This window comes from Arachis ipaensis, chromosome B5 (assembly GCF_059453495.1).
Source record: "Arachis ipaensis isolate K30076 ecotype BB chromosome B5, ASM5945349v1, whole genome shotgun sequence".
Lineage (NCBI taxonomy): Eukaryota > Viridiplantae > Streptophyta > Magnoliopsida > Fabales > Fabaceae > Arachis > Arachis ipaensis.
In genome coordinates this window covers 20,042,901-20,059,916 of record NC_142440.1, presented here as the reverse complement: position 1 = coordinate 20,059,916, position 17,016 = coordinate 20,042,901, and positions in this window count along the sequence as shown.

Genomic DNA, 17,016 nt, shown 5'->3' with positions numbered 1-17,016 from the left:
GTCATGGCAGGTTGGCTACAGAGAGATGCATGGCAAGCTTTTAGAAGTGCAGAAAAACTCTTTGGAGTTTAATTCTAAAGTGTTCGGTAACATTTTCGTTAGAAAATGCGAATTGGAGAGACAGATTAATTTCCTTTAGAAGCGACTAGAAGTAATGGAAGATTTGTCTATGCAGCAAAAAGAACAACAACTGATTGAGGAATTTAATAACACGCTTGTGCAAGAGGAACTTCTATAGTTTCAGAAATCCAGAGAGCAGTAGGTAAAATTTGGGGATAGAAATACCAAGTTCTTTCATGTCCAGACTCTTGTGCGGAGAAAGCATAATAAGATTCATGGTCTCTTTCTTCAAGATGGGGTGTGGGAAACGGACCCGGAGGTCCTTAGAAGGGAAGCTGAATCCTTTTATAAACGCCTATTCTGCCAGTCGGAGGATGTAGACTTAGGTTGTCTTGGTGATTGACGCTTCGCTTAAGGATTTTCTGTTTATTTTTAATGGCACCAAAGGGAGGCGAATCATCTTCACGGAGGAACACAACCTGAAGAATAAAACAACCGTTAGGATAACTAAGGTGGTTGAGTTCTTTTCATTTTTTATTCCTTCCCATTTTTACTATGTTATGTTTTGGCTTCCTGCTACTTTGTTTGGTTTATTGCATGATCCTTTATTAGTAGATTCATAGGTTCTAGTTTAATTTTCTGTTAAGTGCTTTAATTCTGAAAGATGTCTCATGTATTGCCCACTGAGCTTGAAATCAAAAAGAAAGAAGAACAGATGTAGTGCATGAGAATTTGAGTTTAATTTTAAGAGTAGTCTCATTTACTTAGATGTGGTGGCAATATTTTTTGTTTTCTGAATGAATGCTTGAATAGTGCATATTTTTTATATTGAAGTTTATGAATGTTAAAATTGTTGGCTTTTGAAAGAATGATGAAAAAAAGAGAAATGTTATTGATAATCTGAAAAATCATAAAATTGATTCTTGAAGCAAGAAAAAGCAGTGAAAAACACAAAGCTTGCGAGAAAAAAATTAAAAAAGAAAAAAAAAAGGCAAGCAGAAAAAACCAATAATCTTTTAAACTAAAAGGCAAATGGTAAAAAGGATCCAAGACTTTGAGCATTAATGGATAGGAGGGCCCAAAGGAATAAAATCCTGGCCTAGCGGCTAAATCAAGCTGTCCTTAACCATGTGTTTGTGGCGTGAAGGTGTCAAGTGAAAAGCTTGAGACTGAGCGGTTAAAGTCGTGGTCCAAAGCAAAACGAGTGTGCTTAAGAACTCTGGGCACCTCTAACTGGGGACTCTAGCAAAGCTGAGTCACAATCTGAAAAAGGTTCACCCAATTATGTGTCTGTGGCATTTATGTATCCGGTGGTAATACTGGAAAACAAAATGCCTAGGGTCACGGCCAAGACTCATAAAGTAGCTGTGTTCAAGAATCAACATACTGAAATAGGAGAATCAATAACACTATCTGAATTCTGAGTTCCTATGGATGCCAATCATTCTGAACTTCAAAGGATAAAGTGAGATACCAAAACTATTCAGGATTGCAGTTGTAAACCCCACTATAAGAAGAGACATGAACTTAATTGAACTCTCATTCTCATGCAAATTCACATCCCAAACTTATATTAGTTCTGGTTGCTTGAGGACAAGCAACAGTTCAAGTTTGGTGTTGTGATGCGTGAACATCTTTTCTATATTTTTCTAGTGAATTTGCATCTAAATTGTTGATTTTAATAAAGAATTAATTATCTTTTAGCCAATATGGATGCTACTTTGAGTCTTGTGCAATTCTGTTTATTTTAGGTAGCATTCAGCTGGATTTGATGGAGTTTCTGCAAAAGAAGAGATGAAGGCGAATGATGCTGTCAATCCTGACCTCTCTGCACTCAAACCTGAATAACTCGAGCTACAGAGGTCCAATGTACATGATTCCAGTGGCATTGGAAAGCTAACTTACAGATCTTTCCAACGAAATATAATAGTCCATACTTCTTCTCCGAACTCGCTGCCAAGGCTGCGCCTAACTTGAGATTTCTCAAGTTAGGCGCAAGACACAACAACAATACGCGAGATTGGTCCTGCCCACTTCAAGTTAGGCGCACTAAAGCCCAAGTTAGGCACACTAAAGCCCAAGTTAGACTTTAGTGCGCCTAACTTGAAGTGGGCAGGACCAATCTCGCGTATTGTTGTTGTGTCTTGCGCCTAACTTGAGAAATCTCAAGTTAGGCGCAGCCTTGACAGCGAGTTCGGAGAAGAAGTATGAACTATTATATATCGTTGGAAAGCTCTGGAAGTTAGCTTTTCAACGACACTGAAATCACGTCCATTGGACCTTTGTAGCTCGAGTTATTCAGGTTTGAGTGCAGAGAGGTCAGGATTGACAGCATCATTCGCCTTCGTCTCTTCTTCTGCAGAAACTCCATTAAATCCAGCTGAATGCTACCTAAAATAAATAGAATTGTACAAAACTCAAAGTAGCATCCATATTAGCTAAAAGATAACTAATTCTTTATTAAACTCAACAATTTAGATGCAAATTCACTAGGAAAAGATAGGAAAGATGCTCACGCATCAGTGATGTGCCGCTGCCTTCCCTGAATGATGAAGCCTGTTGTAGCCTCACAGTGCCAGTTACCCTGGAAGAAGTTAAGTCGACTGTTTTCAGTCTGCATTCTTTTAAGGCGTCGGTCCTTGATGGGTTTCAAGCTTTCTTCTTTAAAGAAGGAGATTGTTGGTTTTGATGTTTGGACTATAGTTCGTCATGCGTTCTCTGGTTTGGATATGGATCCAAGGATGATGGAAACTCTTGTGGTTCTTATTCCGAAGGTAGAAAACCCGGTTTCCATGAAGGATTTTCGACCTATTAGTCTCTGTAATGTGGTTTACAAAGTTATAACGAAGGTCCATCCTGGTCAATAGACTTCGTCCCCATCTCAAAGAGATTGTTGGGCCCCTTCAAGGAGAGTTTATCCCGGGGAGAGGAACTCCAGACAACATCATTGTAGCACAAGAGGTTCTCCATTTTATGAAGAAGACAAAGTCAAAGAAAGGCACCCTGGCCTTTAAGATTGATCTGGAGAAAGCATACGATAGAGTGGATTGGGAATTTCTGAAACAAACCCTTGTGAGTTTTGGCTTTCCTCCTCCGACAGTCAATCTGATTATGCGTTGTGTCACTGCTTCCTCACTGTCTATCCTCTGGAATGGGGATAGATTAAATAGCTTCACTCCGAGCAGGGGTCTTAGGCAAGGAGATCCTATATCACCGTATATGTTTGTGTTGTGTATGGAGAGATTGTCCTATTCTATTAATCAGCAAGTTGATAAGGGCTTGTGGAAGCCGGTTGCGGTTTCTAGAGGGGGTCCAAGAATTTCTCATTTGATGTTTGCCGATGATTTGCTTCTTTTCTGTAAAGCCGAAAAACGGCAAGTTCAAACTGTAATGGTAGCTTTGGAAAATTTCTGCAGAGCCTCTGGGATGAAGGTTAATGTGGAGAAATCTAAAGCGCTATGCTCCAGGGATGTTTCAGCGACAAGAAAAGAGATTTTCACGGGAGTGTCCTCCATCAGATTCGTCCAGAACTTGGGCAAGTATTTAGGGGTGAACCTTAATCACTCTAGGGTGACACGTGCAACTTTCAACGATGTTCTGGATAAAATTTGGGGAAGGCTAGCCAGCTGGAAAGGGAGATTGCTTAATAAGGCAGAAAGACTCTGTTTGCTCAACTCGGTAGTGACTGCGATTCCTACTTACCGCATGCAAGTATCTCTCTTCCCTAAAGAGGTAACTAATAAGATAGAATCCATGATGCGAAACTTTCTATGGAAGGGTCAAGCTGATAGTAGAGGCCTGAATCTAGTTAACTAGAAAGTGCTGGTCACCCCTAAGAAGTTTGGAGGTCTGGGAATTAGAAACCCTTTTTGTGCTAATATTTCTATTCTTGGAAAGCTAGTTTGGCAACTTTTTCTCCATCTGAACAAGCTATGAGTTCAACTGTTGACGGAGAAATACCATTCTTCTCAGGATGATTATTTCAGTCGGTCTCGAGGAAGGGGATCTTATGTTTGGAAGAGTATATGTCGAGTCTGGGATATCCTGAAGGAAGATTTTATTTGGTGCATTGGGGATTTGGAACAAAACTTTTAGTTTTCTAAATGGAGAAGAGAGGGGCGACTGTATCAGGAGATGGATTATGTTCACATTTCTGATTCGGATCTCAGGATCTTGGACCTTTGGTCATCTGGACAGTGGAACCTTGAGAATATCTATTCTCCTCTGAATCAGTCTCTGTAGAGCAACATTAACTCTTACAATCCGGATGTTCAAGCTGGTTCAGAGGTCGATTGGTGTTGGACTGGTGCGGCTTCAAAGATTTATGATGCTCGTAGTGGTTATTTGTGGCTCAGTAAGAAGATGTTTAGTTGGGAGGATATGGGTAATTGGCTTTGACTTTGGCGTCAACATGTTCTAGAAAAGCACAAATTTTTTGCCTGGCTATGTCTTCGGGAGGCTCTTCCTACTGCTGCATTTCATTTTATGAGTGGCATTTCGCACACGGATAGCTGTCAACGATGTTTCTCAGGTCAGGAATCGATTTTACATTGTATTCGGTATTGTCCAAAAGCCCAACTAGTTTGGCAAGCTTTAGGGATCTCCGATCAACCAGTGGATTTGATGAGTTGGTTCTTACATAACAGCAAACAGCACCCCTTTAGATTCTTTTCTGGTCTCTGGTGGATTTGGCGTTCGAGGAATAACGAGATCTTTTATCCTCACGAGCATTGGACCACAGACAAGGTAATTGGTATGGCTTTGTCCTTGGAAAAGGAGCTCCGAAATATTTTTGAGTTGCAACGACTGTCTATCCCCTCTACCATTAGTGGTTCTTGGATTCCCCCCTCAGTGGGTACCTTTAAGATTAATTGTGATGCTAGCTATCTTGGTAATGGTGCTCGAGTTGGTTTTACTTGTGTTAGCAGAGATTGGAAGGGAAGATGGCAACGAGGCTGTCTGGGAACAATTGAGAGTCGTAGCATTTTGCAAGGAGAGTTGTTTGCTATTCGGAGAGACTTTCTTTTAGCATGGGACTCGGGACAAAGAGACATTATATGTGAGACAGACTGTGTGGAGGTTTTTACTATTATCAATAATCTACAGGATTGCTCTGGGTTTATTGATCCTTTGGTATTAAAAATCTGAGATATCATGTCTTGGAAATGGCATGCTAATCTTCGGTTGATCTTGAGAGATGCAAATACAGTAGCAGACATCATGGCAAAGACTGCAATGAGGACCCTTTTTCCCCAAGTGGAGCTTCCGTTGCCTTCGAAGGAGTTTGAGAGTAGTATTCAGCGAAACTGTCTTTCTTAAGCAGTTTCTTGTTTATATTTTCTTTCTTAGTTGTTGTTTATTTTCTTTTAAGTCACAAAAAAAAAAAATTTTGATTCCAGATTAATTAATTAGTCTTAAAAAATAATTTGATTTTTTAAAATAACAAACAATATACACATTATGTATGTTTTGTTACAATATGAATGTCTATTAAGTATCTACTCAGCATAACTTTGTCCCTCCAATCAAATGCTTTTTGGGCGGTATAAACATTGAATAGAAGACGGTGCAAGTTTTTCAAAATTTGAAAAAGTTAATATTGCACATATATAAATAGGAGTATAAATTGAGGCAAATATATATATATTACTTATAGTGAGATAATAATATTGGTAAACTTTAATACTAGAGTCTTCTATTTATACATTTTTATTTTATATTTAGTATATCTTTCTTATTTATTTTACAACACGTTTTCAGCACGAGACTTTGATCAAATTAGGAAGACCCAAGTAACAAATTTTCATTATGTCGAAACTTTTCATCTTGAATTTAATGCTCTTGATATATTTAGAAACAACTATTTATCATGGATACTAGATGCTGAAATCCATCTTGATTCAATGGATCTTGGAGATACCATTAAGGCTGAAAATAATGCATCCCAAAAGGATAAAACCAAAGTCATGATCTTCCTTCGTCATCATCTTGACGAAGGATTGAAAAATGAATATCTCACATTAAAAGATCTTGCAGATATGTGGAAAGACGTTGAAAAAAGGTATAATCATCAAAAGACGGTGATACTTCCTCAAGCCCAATATGAATGGACGTACTTGCGTCTACAGGATTTTAAATCCAAAAATGAATATAATTTAGTAATGTTTCGAATCACCTCATGAATGAAATTATGTGGGAAAAAGATAACTGATAATTACATGCTAGAGAAAATTTTCTTGATCTTCCATGCCTCGAATGTTCTCCTGCAGCAGTAGTATCGAGAAAAATGATTTAAAAAATATTATGAGTTAATTTCTTGCCTTTTTGTTGCTGACGGAACACAACAATGAGTTGCTTTTAAAAAAATATGAAGCGCGCCCAACTGGCGCCGCCCCTTTTTTGAAGCAAATGCGGCAAATCATTACCCCCGAAGAGGTAAATGACAAGGTTTTAGTAACAAGAAAAATTATGGAAGGAAAAAGAATTATGTTCACAAGAAAGGATCTCATCAGAACTGGGATAAAGAAAGAAACACTAGGCAAAATAAATCAATCGAGGATAAATATTTCCGTTGTGGTGGAAAGAGCCATTGATCGCATACCTGTCATACCCCAAGGCACTTAGTCGATCTTTATCAAGTATATTTAAAAAAGGACAACAAAAGAAAGAAGACAAATTTTGTTTCAAATGATACTAAAAATTCCACCACTCATTATGATGTATCTGATTTTTTGAGGATCCTGAAGGAAATATTAGTCATTTGATCAATGATGGAGTAGTTTAATATGTGGGATTGTTAAGTATTCATGTAAATAAATAATGTAAGAAACTTATTGTTAAGTTTTATTTTCTATGCATCTGAATTTCAAGTATGATGTATATAAATAATGTTTAACAAAATATTTATGAATTTCAAAATTACTAAATATGCCAAGTTCAAAAATAATAATAATAAAATTTTTAGTATATGATACTATATACAATATTTCTTAGAAAAACAAGATAATTTTACTGCGCATATACTTCTACTCATATTATTATTATTATTATTATTATTATTATTATTATTATTATTTGTCTTTGAAGAAAATGACAAAGACATATAATGAAGATATTTATCTTGCGGATAGTGCAAGTTTGCATATTATTCTCAAAAGTAATATATATTTTACTCATCTTGTACCAAAAGAAGAATATGTTAATACTATTATTGGCTCAGGCAATGTGATAGAAGGCTCCGAAAGAACTATAATTTTGTTTTCTGGAGGAACAAAATTCATAATAAATAATGTACTATTGTCTACTAAGTCTCTAAGGAACTTATTGAACTTCAAAGATATTCGCCGAAATGGATATTATATTGAAACAATGAATGAGAAAAATCATGAGTACTTATGTATCACAATTCATGATTTAAATAAAAAGGTCATATTAGAAAAGTTACCCTCACTCTCATCTGGGTTGTATTATACTAGAATTAGTGCAATTGAATCACATGTCACTGTAAACCAGAAGTTTACTAGCCCAAATGAATTCATAACTTGGCATGATCAATTGGGTCATCCGAAAACAACCATGATGCGAAGAATTATTGAAAACTCCCATTGACATTCACTAAAGAATCAGAAGATTTTTAAATTTAGTAAATTTTGTTATGATGCATGTTCTCAAGGAAAGCTAATTTTAAGGTTATCACTAGTAAAGATTGGATTTGAGTCTCCTGAATTCCTAGAAAGGATTCAAGGCGATATATGTGACCTATTTATCCACCATGTGGATCTTTTAGATATATTATGGTCCTAATAGACGCATCTTCGAGATGGTCACATATGTGCTTATTGTTTTCTCGCAACCTGAAATTTGCGAGATTACTTGCTCAAATTATTTGATTAAAAGTACAGTTTCCAAAAAATCCAATCAAAGCAATTCGTCTTGATAATGCTGATAAATTTACTTCCCAAGCTTTTGATGCTTATTGTATGGCTAACGGAATAAGCGTTAAACATTCAGTAACTCATGTTCACACACAAAATGGGTTAGCAGAATCACTTATTAAACGCCTCCAATTAATTGCTAGACCCTTACTTATGAGAACAAATCTCTCAACCTCGGCTTTGGGCATGCTATTTTACATGCCGCAACACTTATTCGTTTGAAGCCAATAAGTTACCATCAGTTCTCTCCTATGCAATTAGCTTTTGGCTAGCAGTCAAATGTTTCCTATTTAAGAATATTCAGATATGCAATATATATTCCCATTGCACCACTTTCTCGCACCAAAATGGGATCCCAAAGAAGATTGGGGATATATGTTGGATATGATTCTCCCTCTATAGTGAGGTATCTTGAGATACAAAATGGAGATGTATTTAAAGCCCGATTTGCGGATTGTCATTTTGATGAATCAAAATTTCTAACATTAGGGGGAGAGAATAAGCTTCCTAAAAAGGATGAATCAAAATTTCTAACATTAGGGGGAGAGAATAAGCTTCCTAAAAAGGAACTTAATTGGAATGCATCATCATTGATGCATTTAGATTCTCGATTAGGCAATGTGAACTAGAAGTTCAAAAGATTATACATTTGCAAAGAATAGCAAATGAATTGCCTGATACATTTTATGATACAAAGAGGATAACCAAATCTTATATACCAGCGAAAAATGCTCCAATTCGAATTGATGTCCCAGTAGGACAAGTGCCCACTGAAACAAATTCACGCTAGAAGCGTGGTAGACCGGTTGGTTCCAAAGACAAAAATTCTCGAAAAAAGAAAGAGGTAAATACTATTCTTGTTAAAAAAGATATAATAAAGACACCTGCAGTTGTCCAAAATTCTGATATAATTTTGACGCTAGAAGACGTTCAGGTACTTGAAAATTGTAAAAATGACGAGATCTCAATAAATTATGTCTTTACATGAGTAAAATGGGTCCGAAATAAGACAATTTTTAATAAAATATTTGCATATAATGTGGTATTAAATATCATGCATGAAAGTAAGGATCTTGAGGCACGAACAGTCGAAGAATGTCGACAAAAGAATGATTGACCAAAATGAGAAGAAGCTATAAAGGATGAGTTAGACTCACTTGCAAAACGTGAAGTCTTTGGACCTGTAGTCCGTACACCAGAAGATGTAAAACCTGTTGGATACAGATGGATATTTGTGAGAAAATGAAATGAGAAAAATGAAGTTATACGCTACAAAGCTTGACTTGTGACACAAGGTTTTTCACAAAGGTTCGGTATAGATTATGAAGAAACATATTCCCCTGCAGTGGATGCAATAACATTGCGTTATTTGATCAGTTTATCTGCATATCATAAACTACATATGCATCTAATGGATGTGGTAACAGCCTACTTATACGGATCATTAGATCGTGATATCATAAATTACAATATAAATGTCTACTAAGTATCTACTCAGCATGACTTTGTCCTTCCAATCAAATGCTTTTTGGACGGTATAAACATTGAATAGAAAATGGTGCAAGTTTTCCAAAATTTGAAAAATTAATATTGCACATATATAAATAAGGGTATACCTTGAGGCAATAAGGACACAACAATACAAATACAAAATACTTCTCTATCTCTTTCTCTAGTCTTACTTATATTGCAATAGCATATACAAGTCTCTTTCTTTCTATTTCTCTTCGTGAGTTGTTGAGTTGCAATATATATATATATATATATATATATATATATATATATATATATATATATATATATATATATATATATATATATACCTCGATCCAATCGGGGGATCGAATTGATTATAAAAACATGAGTTTAAAAAGAGAAAATCCAGACTAATAATACGATAACTCCAACGATCGAGTTGTTGAATAAACTGAGACCTGTAATAATTTCTAGAAGAAGAAAAAAAAGTTTTTTGTAAAACATTGTTCCTTTCATTCCTATTCATGTATTGGATCTCAACAAAAAAAAAGGATTCATTTAAAAAATACAAATTATTGCTTTTACCCAAAATTTGTATGACTTCTCCAAATGTAATAACTAAGATTCCTACAGATAATAACGATCCACATAAAAGAGCTGCATAGCCAAATATCATCATACTTACGTGCATCATTAACCAATGAGATTGTAAAGCGGGTACTAATATTGCAGATTGATGCATTTCGGTTGATAGAGTTTTCTTTTTAAATAAGATATGGAAAGACAAAAAAACTGCGGATGATCATTCGGACCTTTCAATTCATAGATGTGGATCTCGGACCTATGAATGGGGATACTCCCGAAACTCACAAAGAAAAAAGGAAGTGAGTTAGACAAAAAGAGAAGAAACTTGGACAAAAAAGGAAGTAACTTGGACAAAGAGAAGAGAATCTTTATAGAGGATTTCGAATAGATTCGAAATTTAATAGATTAATAAAATCTATAAATCTGAATATATTACTCCTATTGAATATTCAAATTCATTTTTCTATTACTATCTCTTTTATTTTGTGATTTTATTCTATAAATTTAATTATATTAAATTGATAAATTTTGAAAGTTGAATTCAATTTCTATTTTTAGATTTGTTTTTAAGTTTTACAATATACCATAACAATATACCCTCCCTATATATAAATATAAGATGATATAAATATTAAGTATAGAAGATTTTTCCAATAGAAAAAAAAGTTTGAAAAAAAAAAACAAAGAAAACTAAGACATTATAGGGAGGGAGGGGTCAAACTTTTTTTTCTATTGGAAAAATCTTCTATACTTAATATTTATATCATCTTATATTTATATATAGGGAGGGTATATTGTTATGGTATATTGTAAAACTTAAAAACAAATCTAAAAATAGAAATTGAATTCAACTTTCAAAATTTATCAATTTAATATAATTAAATTTATAGAATAAAATCACAAAATAAAAGAGATAGTAATAGAAAAATGAATTTGAATATTCAATAGGAGTAATATATTCAGATTTATAGATTTTATTAATCTATTAAATTTCGAATCTATTCGAAATCCTCTATAAAGATTCTCTTCTCAAATTGAATACTATTCAATACTATTCTATTTAATTTAGTGAAAAGTTAGAAGAAAAAATGGAATAATATCTACAAATACTAATATATAATATATAGATATATATACTATATATATAAATATATATAATATAATGAATATTATATTCAAAAATCTTATATTCAAATTGGAAAATTGAATATTGTATTAATTGATAAAATTGAATAAAATAACTAAAAACAAAATACAGAAATGATAAAAAATTTACTAAAAAAATGTATTTATTTTATTCCACATTTTATTCTAATCTAAAAAAAAAAAAAAGATTCTAATCTAATATAGAAATAAGATAAAAGCGGGTAGCGGGAATCGAACCCGCATCGTTAGCTTGGAAGGCTAGGGGTAGGGGAGCGTTCCGCCTTAGAGGAAAGGACCCGCGCGAGCAGTGGTGGACGAAGTGGAAGCGAGAATGTCGGCTTGAGTAACGCAAACGTTGGTGAGAATTCAATGCCTCGAAAATCTAAGGGTTCCTCCGACAAGCCTTACAAGGAGCTCCGGGAACGCTGAATAGTTACTTGAACAACGAGTTACATTTACGTACCATCAGTGCTAAATCTTCTATACTTAATATTTATATCATCTTATATTTATATATAGGAAGGGTATATTGTTATGGTATATTGTAAAACTTAAAAACAAATCTAAAAATAGAAATTGAATTCAACTTTCAAAATTTATCAATTTAATATAATTAAATTTATAGAATAAAATCACAAAATAAAAGAGATATTAAAAAAACAAAAGAATTGTATTCTAATTATTTCTTTTTTTTTCTTTGTTTTTTTTTTTAGAAAAATTATTAGAAATTAAATTATTTATTCACTTGAATATATATTTATATTCATATATTCAAATGAATAAGAAAAATTCGTATATATAGAAAGAGCTTAACAAAAGATATAAACATTTCAACTATATATACGAATTTTTCTATATATATATATATATATATATATATATATTACTTATAGTGAGATTATATATATATAAATTACTTATAGTGAGATAATAATATTGGTGAATTTTAATACTAGATTTTTCTATTTATACATTTTTATTTTATATTTAGTGCATTTTTTTATTTATTTTACAACATTTTTATCAATTCATCGTATATAATTTAAAGATGATATTTAGGTATAGTATTAAAGATGATATTTATGTATAGCATTAACTACGGTGACGTATCTATTTAATAGTTTTTGAAATAAAATTCTACCTGTTTTGGTAGGATTCGTGATAAATAAAGAATAATTGATAAAAATTATATAAAAATCCAAAAGACAATGAATATTTTACTATACAAAATTATATCGTTTCTATGTTTATGTGGCAACAACAAAATATACAAATGTAAATAAATACATGAACAATTTTATTTTATTTCGCATTATCTATTAATAAAAGGACATATATTTTCACTATTTACTATCGTAAAAAACGTAATTGATATTTTTTTCTTTTAAAGATTAATTAATCTAAAATTAAAATTCTTAAGGATATAAATATATAATTGTCACTTTATTTTTGATTTTTTTAAGTTTTGAGTGTGTTAATAAAAAAAATAGTGAGAAACACTGCCTAGCTTTGGTTTGTGTTTATATTTTTTATTTTTATTTTTAGTATTTTTTGTTTTTTAAATTAATACAACTTTATATAGTTATTTTTATATAAAGTTACTCATTGAAAATTATTAAATAATTTGATATTTTTTATTAAATTATTATTTAAAATAGATCTCAACTCTTAACTTTATATAAAGACAAATTATATGTGATTTTATTTTTGTGAAAAAATATAAAAACAATAAAAGTCTAATAATAAAAATACTGAAAATAAAAATAAAAATAAAAATACAAACTAAACTTAAAAGGACTGATTAATTTGTGAAAAATATTTTTTATTTTTATTTTTATTTTTAAAAGTAATTTTTTTAACGTTTTACATCTTAAAAATGCGATTGATTTGTGAAATAAAATTCATTTTCAAATATTAAAAATAATAAAAATATGTTTGATTAGTCTATTCTTAAAATGTATTAGTATATGTATTCATATTCTGTATAAGATAATATATAAAAATATATAAAAAAATTTTAAATTTTTTAAATGAAAATATTGTAATAATTTTTGTTATAAAAATTTTATAAATTAATTAAATTTAAATTTTAACTATTTCAATATTAAAAATAATAAAATCAATGATTAATAATTTTACTTGTTTTCAAAATATAACAATTACTCGTTAATAGTAATATATAGTTTGTGATTAAATTGTAATAATACATTAGAATCTTTTATTTTCAAAAGTTTTTCTTTAAATAATATTAGTAGTTAAATTTATAGATATTTTCTGGTGATTTATGAGTAAAATTTTCAAACACTTTTACTCTTATGTTAATACTGATTTGTATAAGTACAATTTAATATGAAATAATTTTATCCCTAAATTACTTTTTTTATTATCATAGAAAAAGAAATTATTATGGAGATTTATTTTTGTTAAAATTTATTTAAATTGTTTCATATTCTAGTATTATATTTTTTTTGGAATTAAAATAATATGATTACTGTTATTATATGTTAAAATTTAACAACATATTTTGTCTATTCTTAAGTTTAAGTAACTGTATTTATACCTAGAAATGATTTTATTCTTTTTTTTTTTTTTAGTTTCAATACCTATCAAAACTGCTAAAGATAAAATGAATGCATAATTAAATACATAATATATAATCTTAACACTTGTAGAATGATAGAAAGAATTTGGAGTAAAGTACCAATCCGGTCTCTGTCCATTTTTTCGAATGACAACGCAATCCTTAACAAAAAACACGATCCATTTCGGTCTTTGACCTTGTGTCCCGTCTGCCAACGTGGTCTTTCTGTCAATTTTACGGCGAAAACTCGACGGAAATTGCTGACGTGTCAGGTTCAAAAATGGACAGGGACTTAATTGTCTCTAAATTTAAATTGGTTAGGAGTTTATTTGTCCTTATTATTTTTTAAACAATATTTTTAATTATTTTTTATTCATTATATTAATATTCTTTTTTTAATAAATTATTAAATATATGGTATAATAAGTACAAACTAATTAATAAATTATTCAAATTTAAAAATATCATTTATTATGAAACCAAATAAATAATTTTTAAATATAATTTTTAAATATATAAATAATAAACATTAAAATTCAGTTAATACATTAATAATAATAACCCTATGATATACTATTAGTATTATAATCTAGCTAATTTTCAGAATAAAGTGAAAATAAATGAACACATTATTTGATATATAGTAAATTTTTTTTGACTAATAACAAATTTAATTTTTTATCTCTTTAAACTAAATTAATAATTCTATTTGATATCTTTGCACTAAAATACACTATAAGTAGGTTATTAATACTAAATAAAATAAAACATAATAGAATTATTAATTTAGTTTAAAGAGATAAAAAATTAAATTTGTTATTAGTCCAAAAAAATTTACTATATATGAAATAATATGTTCATTAGTTATAATACTAATAGTATATCATAGGGTTATTATTATTAATGTATCAACTGAATTTTAATGTTTATTATTTATATATTTAAAAATTATATTTGAAAATTATTTATTTGGTTTCATAATAAATGATATTTTTAAATTTGAATAATTTATTAATTAGTTTGTACTTATTATACCATATATTTAATAATTTATTAAAAAATAATATTAATATAATGAATAAAAAATAATTAAAAAATATTGCTTAAAGAATAATAAGGACAAATAAACCCCTAACCAATTTAAATTTAGAGACAATTAGGTCCCTGTCCATTTTTGAACCTGACACGTCAGCAATTTCTGTCAAGTTTTCACCGTGAAAGTGACAGAAGGACTGCGTTGGCAGACGGAACACAGGGTCAGGGACCGAAATGGATCGTATTTTTAGTTAAGGATCGCGTTGTCATTCGAAGAAATGGACAGGGATCGGATTGGTACTTTACTCAAAGAATTTGTGTCTAAAGTCTTGAATTATCCATACGCAAAATAATAATTATTGATACAGTTCCTTTCCACAAAAAAGGAAATCGTTTATTACAATAGAGACAAAAGTGATATTGTTTATTCAATAATCAAAGTCGATTTGCTCGTCTAATACAACTATTTTTTTTTTCCAAAAAACAAATCTTTGTTATGTGTTAATAATAATATTTTATAATTTATATAAAAATAAAGTGTAAAAATAATGCATCATATGAAAAAAAAAAATATTCCCGAATGAAAGAACAATTAGTAAAAAAATGAGATTTTCTTCTAATATATATGATTTTTTACCATAAATAAGTTATGAAATACATAAACAAGTAAAATAGAAAATGAATAAATAAAATAGTTTTTTTTAATAAATTAAAGAAATATTAACGACTATACAATTAATGGTGGACATATAATTATTAGACAAAAAATTACAAGAAAATATTAATAAAAATATTAGATTTAATATTAAAATAAAATATAAATAATAAATAAAAATTTAAAATTTAAAATCAAAATATTTAAGATCAAGAAAGAAAATAAGGAGAAACTTTTGATAAACAACGGCTCAAACATTAACGTGACAATAAATTAAATCAAATAACATATATTTGAGTTAACGAAAAAAAATATTTTTTTAACAACTTAATAATATCCAAACAAATTTTGAATTTCATAACTACTTTTTATGAGCTTATAACACGTAAAGCGTGACCAAAATTCTTTTAAAATGCCACTAATGCGTTATCTTATTTTTTATAAGAAAATATTGTTAAAATATTTTTTATAAGAAAATATTGTTAAAATATTTTTTATTCTTTATAAATATGATGCTTTAATTATTGGTCATTTTGAATTATTTATCTTAATTGCTGCCCCTGTTTTTTTCCCTCTAAATTTTGCTAAATTAAGAAACTGATATTTTAAAAACTTTTAATGTAATCATTGTGCCTCCAGGCTCCAGCGATATACTTCCACTCTATTTTGGTGTAGAGAATGTCTTTGTAAAATATTAAGTTTTAAAAATTTTGAACAACAGTATTCCTAATTCCTAAAGGGCATTTTAAAGAGGAGAACAAATTAAATGCTTTATTAACATGTGCTAACTTGGATTATGCATAAAATTATATTTTGATCATGCCAAAATTTTTAGATGGGAGTATTTGATGGAAGTGGAGGATATAATTCAGCATGACACCTAAAAAGTATTATCCGAGGCAAACCAAAGTCAAACAAATCTCAATTTTAATCATTCCCCACCTTCAAGGAAACGATCATTAGCCACATTGTTTTAGGATCGAAAGGAAGAGAAATTGGAATCATCATCATTACCCCAAAGGCAAGTTGTGCTTGAAGATTGCGAGTTAAGGCATAAGCCTGACTAGTTATGATGATGTCAGAAGTTGACCAAATGTATTTCAGTATTATAACTTAGTTGAGAATAGCTCTAAAACCGCACCATAAATCGAATAGTTAACTTTCTTCTAATGCAAAAATGTCATCTTCATCTAGATCTTAATCACGAGTAGAACAAGGGATGCATAATTTCCTGTTTGCATGTGATCCATTTCAAAGAAGATTCCGTTTCTTTGAAGGGTTTCAAAGATATGGTTTCTATAATGCCTGTAGGTGGAGTTATGCCTACTGAATCTAGAGCATTAAAACTCATTCTTTTATCATCATGCAAAACAGATTTTAGTCCCTTTGGAAGATAATGGCTAATTCTATGCTGCCAACTGCCAAGGAAGGAAAACGAAGAGAGTGGAGAAAAATATGGATACCAAAAGAATAAGACGACATGGACAAGACACTTGTTTATCTAAGACAAAGATAAAATGTGACACAAAAGAAGCTATCTATAA